This window comes from Agelaius phoeniceus, chromosome Z (assembly GCF_051311805.1).
Source record: "Agelaius phoeniceus isolate bAgePho1 chromosome Z, bAgePho1.hap1, whole genome shotgun sequence".
NCBI classification, from domain to species: Eukaryota; Metazoa; Chordata; class Aves; order Passeriformes; family Icteridae; genus Agelaius; species Agelaius phoeniceus.
In genome coordinates, this window is record NC_135303.1 from 30,090,348 (window position 1) to 30,104,989 (window position 14,642).

The following is a 14,642-nucleotide window of genomic DNA, read 5'->3' on the forward strand; positions in this document are numbered from 1 at the left end:
TCCTTGAGCCCTTTGTCTTGAGCCAGATGTGGCTGGTTATGGCCAAGAGTTCCAAAAGTGAAGCATGGAAGCAGATAACACAATTCCATAGGCCTTGTTTCCTCAGGGAACTATGCAAGAAACCAAGAGAAGAACATGAAGTTAGATTAAAATAAAAGAACCAGAGGAACCTTAAAATCCACATGGTCAGCTGATTCAGTCAAGACAAGCTTTAGGCAAAAGGTGAAGAATTTGAACAGTATGTGTGTTTTTCTCCCAAGGTTTCAATAAAAACCTAAAACCTATACTCATCTAAATCTGCACAGATTAGCATGTCAGGGCCAGACCTGTGCTTTTTAAAATTACTGCTAGCTGCTTTTTAATTTGTGGTGTTTTAGACAGAGATTTAATGGACGGGTTGGATTTTATCTGAGCTGTTATGGCTGGCTGCTACAGAGAAAACAACCCAAAATCTGAAATAAACACATCTGGACTAAAAAGATCAAACACACAGTAAAATAATTTGAACTAATGCCTGTTCTGCTAGGTTTGCTGAAAAGCACAAAAATTTTGGGAATGAAGGACCTTTGATTACTAAGTCAGGACTAGCTACCAGATTCACTGTAACAGCATGTAGATGTCAAATTTTTCTTTCTATGCCCTCTGCTTTACTGTGCCACATCCCATTCCCTCCTGGAATCTATTATATCATCTAGAATATAAAGAGAGTTATTCTGAGCTCTCAATAGGATGACTAACATAATTTAATTGATTTATGAGCAATGTGCTTGGTGCTAAATCACAGCAGATACAACTACATTACTTTTGCTTCATCCCTGCTAAACATTTCATTCCATAGCCAAATGTTTTAAGTTGTATTAAGATGTAGAATGGTCTCAAAAGCCATATTCTTCGCTGAAATACACTTAATTAATCATAAATAAGGAAGAAACCTTGCCCTCTTTTCAGTCCTTAACATTATTTTAAAAACTATTGTAATTTCCACTCTCTATTTTAATAGAAAGAACTGAAACTGGTAACTTCCAATATTTTGGTTCTATTTCCTTATAAATGGATGAATTTGTACTTCATCCTGGCTTGGAAACAGCAGAACATTGGGGAAAACTGAATTAAGTGCAGTGTTCCAGCTCCTTGCCACAAGGAACAATTGCAGATACTTGATTTTTCGGGGAACATTACTCCAGGGCACAGAACGACCACACAGAATCCAAAAAAAAGAAAAAAAACTGTTACACTGAAAATGTCCTGTGAGTAGTGCTCAGTGTCTGAAAAGCTGCAGTTATACTGAATATTGCCAGCTAAGCTCTTGCATGTTGACTTTAAAAATAAAAAGCAGAACCACTTGCAGAACTAAAATATGGGTACAAAATTTTTTGCTCCTAAGAATAATAGTTGATGCTGTATCTGGGTAAACTTTAACTACAGGATTAGAAGTCAATGAGAACTCTTTCCAAAGCACACTCATAATATGAACAAAATATCATGTATTGGGGATGAAACATTTATCCTTTTAAGCAAGTCTCATGGCTATTCCACAGTGAATCAGGTGATTTATTTCTTTTAGTATTTCGTCAATGGCCTCTTCTGAACCTTCTGCACTCAGTGAGAAAAGGAGCATCTAAAACATTTTAATCTCGGTGAAATATACCATTTCATAAACAACACACCAAAACAGGTGTGTGTTTCCTAAGAACTTAAGAAATTAAAAATTCTTCTGCTGTAGAAATGGTAGTGAGGAACTGCAAAATGTTTTGGTTGACAGTTTACCTCCTAAAAGGGGACTGCTCGATGCTATTCACATCTTCAAAATGACCAAGCAATTTTTAGCATGAAAAAGAAATATTAAGCAAGTTTGCTATGTGGTTTAAGCTATCTTAAGAGGCAGTTCAGCAGTGGAAATCCAGGAAGCATACCAGCATCCTTTAATGAGATAACATTGCACAGACCACCAGAAAATGCTCTATTGATCACAATTTTGAGATGATACTTGAGAAACACTAAACTGTCTGAAACAAGACTGAAACGCACAGCTTCCATGCTGTCACACCACAGCAACTGCCTCTGCCTCTTTTCTTCTTACATTGGTAAAACAAAGTATCTTGGCTGTGCACTGAAATGACAGATTTTATTATGGCTCTATTGTAAACTCACTGCAAATACATATGCTTTCAGTTTTGTTCTCTGTAGAGGGAAACCATATTACAGTTCTATTACTAATCTGTTAGTGAAATTAAGGGCTCAAAGCCAACAAAAAGATTACTGTTGTTACTACACCAAAAGATTTATGTAGGAACATAATGAGGTTTTAGCATGAAATAAACTCTTTTTAATAAAAGGATGATGAAGTCCTAGGTTTGTGGAGTAGGTATTTAAAAAAATAACTTGCAATTGCATTTAAAGTAAGTTCAGTATTAATGTCAAAGTTAAATTGTTTAAAAACACTTTAAAAAAAAGAAAAGAAAATGAAAAACACCTTTTAAACAGGAAGATATGCATTTGACTGAGACAAGAGGTGCAGCCTTTCAGAGCTGTCTGTAAATAGCTCTTTGTGATACACAGGGAGTCAGTACATATCCTCGTCTGAATAAGTCTTTTCTTACCTACTTAATTCAGTGTAGGAGCAAGATGCTTTAGTGTCCACTGTCATCAGAATATCAGTGACATTCAGGTCATTGAAGAAATTTTGATTAAAGGGTTTTTTTTTTCTGTAGCATAAAAGAAAAATACCTGACATTTATCCTCTTTAGAATTATTGAAGTCCCTTGCAAAATAATTCAGCAAAAAAAAAAAAAAATGCATGCTTTTAATCACCAAAATGGTGCATTATTTTGGGCTCTAGTGGACTCTTAATTTGAAATCTCCTAATGACTGTGGAATCTCACTGGTCTAAAAATTGCCAGTTCTTTACTCTCGCATTCAATCATGGCTTTTAAGCTGTTCCTTATTGACAGAATATGTCGTATTTAAAAAAAAAAAAAAAGTAAAATTGCAGTGATTTTGAAAATCTTCCAGAGACAAAAACAGTCATAAGAGAGCCAACACTCATTTAGGGACAGACAGAAAAGAACCTATATTTCTGTCTAGGTTCATTAAGTTCCCGTCCTGACTCAAATGCCCATGTGTCATAGATGTGCTACGTGTTGTAACTTTGCACCTAGTATGTAGCTGCTCTCTTGATGAATGTGAGCTAAATGTGTTTTTGATTAAACTTCAGCAATAACCCAGGACTCAAATTTTATTGCTTTGGATACTTTTTTTCCCAGCAGGACTTGGAAAATTAAAAGGTTCTTCTTTACAAAGCAGTAATTAGATAGAATCAAAAGGAATAGAGCAAAATAATCATTTTATTGTATGGTGGCTAATTTTTAAATAGGTAAATTTGTAATATGAGGTAGGTCAGAATTCTCTCAAGAGGGTAGATTTGTAAAATAACTGACAGTGACTGTTATGTACTTTAAATTTGTCAAAACATACACACCAGAAAAGTGTCTTGCTTGGGATATCAGTTCAATTCCAATATGACTTAATTAAGTAATATTAAAATTTGTCTCCAAACACTTTCATGTGCCATGAATTTACTTTGATGGTAGACCCACAAGCTCTAGAACTGTAAGAATTTCTTCATACTTACATAAAGGACCTGATGCTTGGGTGTACAGCCTTCCAACAATTTTAAACTGCTACCCATGAACCCAAATCCTTTCTTGGAGGTGAAACATATAGAGTGATGAACTACTTGGTGCTGCTATACTGCTGAAAGGCTTTTGTGAGCATTTGGAACAGCTGAAGTTAAATTACCTGTTACAGATGTGATAAAATATTGAGCATTTTTGAAGTTAAGATTAAATGGCATAAGTACAACTGAGATAAAACCAGAGGATTTTTCTTTGACCCGTATTTCCTTATTCAGGAATATATATTTCAGTATTTCCTATTCTGCCTTGATATCTAGGTACTCAAGATGCATAGTTTATCTTATTTAAGTTTCTATAATTAAGATAGATGGATAGAGTTACTACTTCCTGCCATCTCCTATGTTGCAAGACAGTTAAAAATCCTAGGGTTTTTTTGTTTTGTTTTTCTTTTTTCCTTTTGGCTGGTAGTTTGTTTGGACTTTGGTTTGGTTTGGGGTTTGTTTGCCTGGGGGCTTTGTGTGGCTTTTTTTTCTTTGTTTGGTGGGGTTTTTTTTGTTTTTTTTTTTCAGGTTGTGAAAGTAGTAGTGATCAGTCCTACTGTCTTGCAAAAATAGTGATGCTGATTGTTATTCCTCTGATAATCCACTCTCACCTTGCATGTAAAAATGCAGCTTTAGAGTTATATTACAGTAGCGAATCACAAGAAGAAATAAAATCCAACACCTAGCTGTCACTGTAGGAAAGCTGGATATGAGAAAGTAAATAGTAATGATTTATTTCCAAACAATAATAGCACTACCATATTAAAAAATGAAGTTTAATACTCTGGTTCCTATACGGTACATGCAGTGTGAGAACAGATAGGTATACTTCGGCCAAATATCAAAATAAATTGAGCAAATTTATCAACATAGCCGAAGAACTCAAACCGCTAAATAAACACTGGGGTCTCAAAGAGCTTTTCAATTAGTAGAAAAAGTCGTACTATCAGTTTTTAGCTTTTTTTTCTGGAATTGAGATTGAAGAAAAATTCTATTTGTTCAAACAGGCTTGCCTCCCACATCTGCCTTTTAATTACCATTCTAATTGAAATTTATTAATTTAATTACTTTTGCCACTTGTCCATCCCTCAGTGCTGACAAAGACAGTCTCCATATTCTGTTCCTGGGTGCTGTTACTGCTCTTCCATTTAGTTTCTCCTAAATGCACTCCTGTGCACATTGAGTCAAAGCCTTTATATCCAGACTATTTGAAGCCACACACTTTTAAATTTTTGGCTTCATTTTATCCTGCATTTATCCATTAAGACATATTATTTCTCAGATTCAACCAGAGAGTTTTTTCTCTATGTCTAAGGAAGACCCTAGTTACTATAGATGTCATCTTCAATAATGTCCTTATATTTATCTTTCTGAAATACTGTTAAATAATTTGCCTTTGCCTTTGCCTAGAGCTTAGTTCCTCCCAAATGATTTATGGGTTTCTCTGAGGTTCCTGGATTCCAGCAGTATGTAAGACATAAGAAAATATACTCTAGAAAAAGTGGAAGTGGACTTTGAGGCACAGGAATTCTTTTTATACAGAATATAAAAAGACGAGGCCTATTTATGTATTTAAACTTTTTTAGCCTCTGAAAAGTTACTAAAGGTGCAATTAAAGGTAAACAATCCTGTCTGTATGCATAATTGCCAACTACCAGAAAGTCACACTTTTTGGATGGATTTATTTTCCTGCAAGTGCCTGAAACTGATCTTTAGCAAGACATCCAGTCTTCCATACCAATGATTCCTTGCCTTGCCTTGCATCTTGTCCCTTCCCTTCCCTTCCCTTCCCTTCCCTTCCCTTCCCTTCCCTTCCCTTCCCTTCCCTTCCCTTCCCTTCCCTTCCCTTCCCTTCCCTTCCCTTCCCTTCCCCTTCCCCTTCCCCTTCCCCTTCCCCTTTTTCCTTCCCCTTTTTCCTTCCCCTTTTTCCTTCCCTTTCACCTTCCCCTTTTTCCTTTTCCTTTCTCTCAAATAAGTTGTCAGTCCCTGCACTTGCTTTAAAGGCTGACACTGTACTTACATGAGATGAGCATATTTCCATTCATGGTGACAGTGAAATTTTCTTTATGTGTTCAAAACCAAATTTTCATTCATTCATAAATACATTTATTTCATTTGCCATTTAGAGCACTTCAGCAGTGCTTTAGCAATGCTAAAAATGATTCTTTCTGAGTGTTTTGCTTATGTTATTAGCTCACTAACCATTATTTATCCAAAAACCACTCTAATCAAAGAAATAACTATTATGGATTCCAAGGAGTAAATAGCCAGGGATTCAGTGCTTCACAGTTAGACTGAGACCCTCAGTTCTAACTGTCAGTAATCATATTCTGCCTTCAGATGATCATGATTTACATAAGCGCTCTCAGAGAAATATTTATTTCTGGAAATGCAGTCTTATGAGCACGCAGAAAAAAAAAAACCTTAGCATCCTTTCTATATTGGAAATTGGAACTAGACAAAAATTGTCATACATATTCTAAAGGAAAGTCATCCTACTTTTTGCTTTGTACAATATTATTGATTCAGTAATGTTGCCTCAGGAATACTCTTTACCACAGTATGTATCATGTCAAATACTTGATTCCAATACTTGTTGTCATTCCATTCTTCAGCAAGATATTAAATAAAATAAATTGCCCTTGGCACAATGACAATGAAGATAAATGTCAAAACTGCTCCATCCAAAACTAAATGAAAAGTATCTAAGCATGAAAGATAAGTGTGTGCAATTTTTGTGGCACTAAATAATGTACTATCTAAAAATTTCAAACATCAGAATTGTAATTTTTTGCAACTTTTCTCCAACACAAAATATGTTCCTATAAATATAGATCTATATATAAAATAATTAAAGATAATTGTAACAAAAAATTGCATTATGCTGCCTTGTTTGAGCAGAAAAAGAGCTTATTTTGGAAAAAATTTACTAAAAATAGATGAATGTAAAAAAGACATGAGGTTTGATTAACATTGAAACAAAAATAACAGACAAGAATTTAAGTGGATAAATCTGGTTGCAATACATTCTTGTTATTGAAAAACTTCAAAGTATTCTTGGTATCCAAAAACTTCAAAGTATTCTTGGTATCCAAAACTTCTCAGCAAATATAAAACACTTTCAAAATACTTGCACCGTCAAATTGGAAAAGCTTTCAGACACCATAATAAATAGTATTGTAAAAAAAATCATAATATTTAAATCCCTAATGGGTGAAATTTAAAACCTGATAATAATAATAATAATAGCAAAAAACCCCCAAGACATCCCCCTGGTAAACGGATTGTTTCTATGAAGATGAATCAGTACATGAAAACCCAGCAGGAAGAACAGCAGGCGATGACTGTAATCTTTATCCTTTTGTATCTGTGTAGTAAGTACACTTTTATCAGATACAGGAGTCCAGCGGGTAGAAGAACAGAATGTATTACCTCTGCAGTTCAAGCTTTTGAAAATCCCTGTGTTCTTCATATTTTTGCCTGCAGCCCTAATCCTTCTTTCCTTAGAGATGTCATTAAATTACATTTCCTGTTTCAATCAAAACTAAAATATCATCCCTCAAGGATTATACTCATGCCCATTTCCTATTAATGGGGGTCTGAAAAATTTCAAAGACGTATTTTAGCTTAGAAAGTTTCATGTTTAAATTATATATTCTGAGTAAATATATCTGCCCATGTCCCTGCTTTGTCAATATGATTCCGTTAAAAGAAAAATATGCTGGTTGCTTCATCCCAAGCAGAGTAAGTTGCTAGAGTAAATTCTAAAAAAGAAGACCTGCTAAATATTAATGCAGGCATGTAGAGATGGTAACCTAGTAATACTTGTTTGAATCAAAAAAATATGAAAAGCTAGGAAATTGTTATGTCCTATTCATCTAGGTAGACCTTTCCTTCTAGTATCACTGTGGTTTCTGATTATGGCAAATGTAACAAGGCCAAATAATTGTTTTTTCCTATATGTGTTACAAGACTCCTTGTAAAATTAGGTGTATCTTTTACCTTTAATGTTTATACTCCATCCATGAATATTGCCCTAAATTGCTAAATTCTTTTAAACATGACCATGTTTGGTCAAAACTTATCTCAATGATCTGGAATAATGAAGGATTCCTCTTAAGTAGCTTTAGTTAAAGTTGAGTAATCTAAATCAGCTTCCCATCTGCTCATGCTTCATGCAGCAGAACAATGTATATTCAGAAGATATCTCTATTTCTCACATAATAGATTTCAAACAATGAGAAAGAAATATTATTTTTTCTTAGCTCTTTGTCTACCCACACTTTACTGAGATCCTCACCAAAAAAAAAAAATTCCCAATTATTTTTTAATTCAGGAGCTCTCCTACAAGGAGCCAAACACACATTAATGACTCAATCTGCTGTTGACTAGGAAAAACAGTAGTAGAAAGGAGAGAAGGTCCCATTTTAATGTCAGTGAATCCTTTAGCATTATACTGTCAACAGAAAATAATGTGAGAATAAATCATCTTTATATCTGTGGCAGGACACACATATTTCCACCCTGTTAAGTAACCAGATTAAGTGGAAGTCAAGTCCCAAGCAATTTAACTTTTTTCTGCCCTTTGTATTGATTTGTCCACACAGATAATCATCTACTTTCATATGCACATGGGTTAAGCACAAATTAATTAAAAGCAAATTCAGACAATATATTAAAAGAATTTCTATGCTTGCCTGAATGACAGACTATTTTAGTCTCAAAGCTTCATTCAGCAAAACAGGTAATATTCAATGTTTGCAAATTTTAGATTTTTTTAAACCTTTCTGCAGTAACTTGATCAAAAATTTATACCCTTCAAAACTCTGACTACCATTTCCTGCTGAGTCATCCATCCAGCTGTTTCAGGTGGCAGTCTTTGACATTATTTATATGTATCATAATGAGCAGAACACAGCTCTCTGAAAACCTGACAGTACATCATAAGTGTAACTTTCACATGTATTCTTGGGATCTCACTCACCTTCTTTTCCTATGTTCCTTGCTCCCAGTGGATTACTAAACTAGTAATATCCACATTCCCAGCTTCATACCCCAGCTGACAACTTCTCTCCCATTTATAGAAATGTTACCTAGGTCATGGTCCTGCCTGTCTATTCGAAAACCAGGCATAAATCTTTCCTGTCAGGTTACTGTGTGCATCAACACCTCTAAAGATGAAGACTGTGGGACATAAGGTACTCACTTCTTGTCCTCTTCAGTTCCACAGCACTGCTGCTCCCAGCAGACTGAACTGATTGCCATGACAAAGTGCTCCACAAGCCTGACGAGGGAAGGTAGGTGGTACAGAGGAAGCAGAGATGTGTGCTATGTGATGGCAGTTCCTGACTGAGGAAAGATCTGGTGTGGAACCAAGGAGGGGTCTGTGGAGACCTTCCAGGTCTAGGTCCAAGACGATGCAACAGGACAATTTGATGCAGATCTGTTACAGCTTGACTAAGATGACATCTCTGAAGCTGTCTACAGACAAAAGGAATCCCTTGATCAGAGCCCTTGGTCCATTATAGGGATTTTGACCATATGGACATCTACTGAACAAGTAATACAAACCTTAAGCATTGTGGAAAGATCTTCAGAGCACTGCATTTGAATTTCTAATGTGAGCTTAGGGCCCAGCCAGGGAAAATACTCTGTTTGACCAGCTGCTTAATGAGGTAAAAACACCTGTGAGTGTTAGTTTGGGTTGCAGTGACCAGGAGAAGGTGAGATCAAGATTTGGAGAAAGGCAAAGAACAGCCTTCTGGACAGAAGATTTTGTTTTCAGGACAGCAGATTTTTACTTATTTAGAATATTGCTGATGAATACCCTTGGAGCCTCGTACAACAATCATGCAGGATAATTAGCTGACTTTTAAAGAAAAGTTATTTGGAGCTCAGGAGAAAAGGACCCTTTCATGCAGGTAGACCAGAAATTTCTGTCAAAGGCCTGAACCATTACACAGAGAACTTACATGCTAGATATCATACAGGAAGTGAAAACAAGGACAGAAATCAAAGAAAGACTATAAAAGTATTGCTTGTTCTGTTAAGGATAAAAAGGCCAATACCTGATTAGAGCTAAAATTAGTTAGGGACATAAATGTAATAGGAAGAGTTCTTACTAGTATGCTAATATCAGAAGGAAATTCACTGAAAATACAAACTGTTGAATGGGAGAACCAATTGACTGCTAGATTATATGGAAAAGGCTGAATTATTTAATTATATTTTCACCTCAATCAAAGCCTACTTTTTATATTCTGCACATACCTGTCTTATTTTGGATTCAGGCTTACAAGAGACCAAGAAATTAGCTTAAAAATGTTGAACTTAAGTACAGGATGCCAGATCAAATTGAGCTTGACACCTCAAGGTGTCAGAGGTGCTGACTGCAGAGAACACATGGCGACTATCATCTATTAAAAATCACAGAAATCAAGAAAGGTCCTCACCAACTGAAAAAAGACAAATATTATATTCATATTAAGACAGAAGGAAGATCAATGGAATATTAAAAAAAGAAGCCTCACCTTTTACACAAATAGCATTGATTTGGAATTAATTTCTGAGCACACAAAGAAAACAAGGCAATCAGGAACAACATATAGAGATTTACCAGTACGCAAATCATGCTCTACCTGTCTTAATGACTGCCATGATGCGACATGGGATGAGGGATCTGAATTATGACATAGAATGCAAACTTGACAAATTTCTATATGATGCTAGGAAAAGTGACTGACGTAACAATTGACAAAAATTAACGTCAGCAGGATCTAAGGAAATTTATGGATTTTGCTAGAGAAGACTCATTACACTTAGGAGGCCAAAGGGCCAAGATCTGCACCTAGGGTAGAGTAGATGCAGGCGGTGGAGAGTAACTGGAGGAGCTGCAAGGACCCAAGCTTAAAGGACTTTAGGGTGAGAGCTGACCACAAGGCCAACAATGTGCTCTTGCCCTGAGCTGGATGAATGGTGCAGAACCTGCAGCAGAGGCTACAGGGGACCTAAAGAACATGACTGGCATGGGGAGGATGAGTGAGATGAGCTGCTTCTAGTCTGGCAAAGTTAAAGCTAAGGCCATATTTGGAGAAGCAGAGATAAACACCTTGCAGCAGTAGCAAACAATATGAAAGGGATTACAGAAGGGACAGTGGCCTTGAAGAGCAAGATGGATAGACCAGGTTGTATGTATGGAAAAATGTGCTCATGATGCAATACCAGGATCCACAGAAAGTGTGGCTGCACCATCAGAGAAGGTTATGAAGTCAGAACTTTGGCTGATCACCTCCAAAGCAAAACCAGAACACTTTTTAACCAGGAAGACGTCCTAACCAGACTTTTTAGCATTGCTTAGTATCATCTGCCCTAACTGCAAATGCTTGAAAGTTTGAAGACAAAACGATGATATATATTTTACCCCTCATTAATTCATATTCTGCAGGCATCAGTTCCAGGAATCTAATGTTCAGTGTGTCCTCTCCTTTTTCATGTCACAATTTAGATCTTTTAGCAATATCTAATAAAGCATTTCCAGTTCATTTGTGGCTGCATGTTTCAAATTTTTTTAAAATTTGCTTATATTTTGGTTTTATTTTTGAAAATATCTCCCTTTTGTTACTCTACATTTTATCATTGTTTGTTTACCGTACCCTTGCATACAATAAAAAAAATGAAGAAATTTTAAATCCTAATTATGGACTTGTTTAAGTGTGAGGTACGATCCTCTATAATGTCAGAAAAGTAATAATTTTGCAAAGTAAAAAAAGATAGTTATATAGCGATTTCATTCAGTTAAATTCATTCCACTCAAAACAACACATGGGTAGTTCAAAAAGAACAAAACCATAACCAGCCAGATGGAAATACTTTTCATCCATTTACAAGATATTCTAAATTAACTTAGAAATCTCTGTTTAAACAGCCTGTAGTAAAGATGGTGTCCTTAGTTAGCTTTTGCACACCAATACTATGCATTTACTTTATACAAAAGATAAAATCAGTACAAATAACTGAACTAAAATAAGCCTGTTAACCATCCTGCAATATCTCCTGCTCAGCAAAAAGAAGAGGGCATATGATCAACAGAAATGAATTCCCAGCAGATTAATTAAGTTAGTTTTATAATGTCACAGTGACAACTGTGGTTTGAAAACAGAGGAATGAGCTAAGCAGAAGTCTCTTTTAGTAATATGAAAGCAGAGAGCATTATAGAGAAGCTGGAGAAAAAGCAAGCATTTGTTCTAGAAATAGATAGATGAAAAACAAATTTAAAACCAAATGTACAGTGCTATTTCATCAATAGCACCACAATGGTAAGAGTGATAGTCACAACAGTAATAAATATTTTGCTCACTGAATTACAATAATTAGAAATGTATGCACTTTTGCAGATAGAACAACTTAAAACATTTTTCTCTAGTAAAAAGACCAGATTGTACAATTATTTTTCCACAATATATTTATTGTTGTCGCAAAATCTGTTTAAATGGAAAAAAATAATAGGCAAGATCAAATAAATTTCATTGCATTCCACATTATATATAGATTTTGCTTCATTTATAATCCTAAATTGTTTAGCAATTTAATTTTCAAAAGTTTTAAATCCTATTGACTGGATCTTCTAGGAATATATTTTAGGTATTAATCTCTCTAACAAAATAAAGTGTCAAAGTCTCCACTATAAATAACGGGTTTGTCATATGCCCAATTGCTGTCAGTTTGGTGGAAATGTGTGAAAACTCCCCAGTTATCCAAATATAGGTAATTCAAAGGGAGTTTGTCTGATCAATGTGGGGCTCAGATTCTCAAAATCTTAGTTTCTCAATCAGATTATCCAGGTGGTTTCCACTCGCAACTTGCAATGCAACTACATTTGTTGGTAAAGGATATTTATTTCAGAGACAAAATTAAGGAAACAATTAAACAGATTCATATGTTTATTTTAAAGAAATATGTAATCAGCACTAATCAAAAGATTGCTTTTTTTTTTTTTTTAATTTGGGATTGTTTTGCTTCCTGAAACATTAATCTCTTGCTTGACATTAGTCTTCTTAACAACTACACCTGTCTATTTAAATCTCAGTAGATAAACCTCAGTGTACCACATTACTGAACAGGTGAATTTTTAATAAAGACATAGCCTCCAGAACATCATCCTTTACCTGTCTTAAAGATTTTTTTTTCTATGCTTTCCATATGAAAGCTCTTGGCTGGTTTTGCTAATTTGTTGGTGCCTCTGTAAAGTACATAGTACACATTGCAAAAGTAGAATTTTCTGCTCCCTGGTTTCAGTTTATGTAAATGAAATATGTGAGCCACAAAAGTAGCTGACATTGATCCAGAACACAGATGTAGAAATTCATCTTCATTATACTCACCCTGACAGAAATGCGTCTTCACTAGAAGCAAAATCAGGGTCACTTCATTTAGCAACTCTCAATTACTATTTTTCCTTTTCTTCTCACAGCCTCTAATTCCCATAAACTTTCAGCATATGCAATATGTTGAAAGAGTGAAAGAGTTCTACAGCTTCCCTCCACATTGCTTAAATAAACACTTTTGTGTTATTTTTCAGCTTCTCAGTGGCTGGATTTGTTTAATGACCCCTGCTACTACACACTTGATGCCATTCATGATCTTGTCACTCTACTTCTCTTTCACACCTCTGTTGAGCAGAATTATTACCTGCTGTCACTTCACAGACAGAATCAAATTGTACCATTTTATTTTTCTACCTTTTCATTCATTCTCTGAAGCTTTTTCAGTTTGATCACATTTTTGTTTGTTTGTTTGTTTGCTTCTTAGTTTTCCAGTCAAAGAACTGGGCATAGTATTTAAAAAGTTAAATATCATATTAGGCTAATATCTGTTGCATACAACGATGTATGCAATGTTCACTTATTTTCTCTGTTGCTTTCCTAATAAATGTCAACTGCATACTTCCATTTTTTCTGCCCTCCTAAGCACAAGACCAACAATTTCACAAAAACATTTAACTGCTAAATTAAAGCTAAGTGAAATATATAAAATATAAAATTGTTTTAATATCAGTTTACATTTATCTTCATTCAATTTAATTTTTAATTTTAACAAAATTAATTTAGTCAGTCATTCAGGACCTCTCCTATTTACCACCTTTATTAATTTAGTATGATCACCAAATTCACCACATAATTATACACTACTTTTCCAGAATATTCACATGTTCAAATATATTTTGAGACACATGGATCACAGAATATGTCCCTTGGAACGTCACTCTTGGCCTCTGTCGCCTGTGAAAACTGACACAAAAATCACTATTTTCTCCAATATTTTTCATCTTTTTATGAATTCAGGAACTTTCCTCTTAGCCAGCTGCAGGGTTTTTTGTGTTTTCTCAGCCACCTGTGCAAATTCCTGTGGTGTTTGGTAATATTGAAACCATTAGATGCGTTCTAGCTCTTTTTAGAGAGATTAAAGTTTGAACCCTTTTGCCTCATACTGATTTAATGGACCATACTCTTTCAATATAAAACTGGCAACATAGTTGCAGCCTCACATCTCAAAAGCTATAAAAATAACTTTAAACAAAGAGTTTCATTCCACAGGTACGATTTGGCTATTTCATCCCTGAGTGTCTTTAAAAATCTTAGCTTTATATCCCTTCATTTTGTTTTGTACCACCTCAAACTGGCAAACCATGACTTCATATGAGCTCCACCACAAAAAAAATTAATGTGTGAGAACCTACAAAAGTTCTTCCATAGCACGAGCAGAGTTAAAGTGTTCTGACCCTTTTGTTCCTAAAGCTTCTTGTAAGTGCTTCTGTTTTCCTTGATTATCTTTCAGCATTATAGATGGTCTCCCAGACTTCCCTCTGCTCTGCTGTAGAAAGCGAATTTCTTAATTCTAGTTTCTTCCAATTATTTTAATTGAGAAATCTCTTAAGTATCTTGGAATTTATTTGAATAATGTTTCTCTG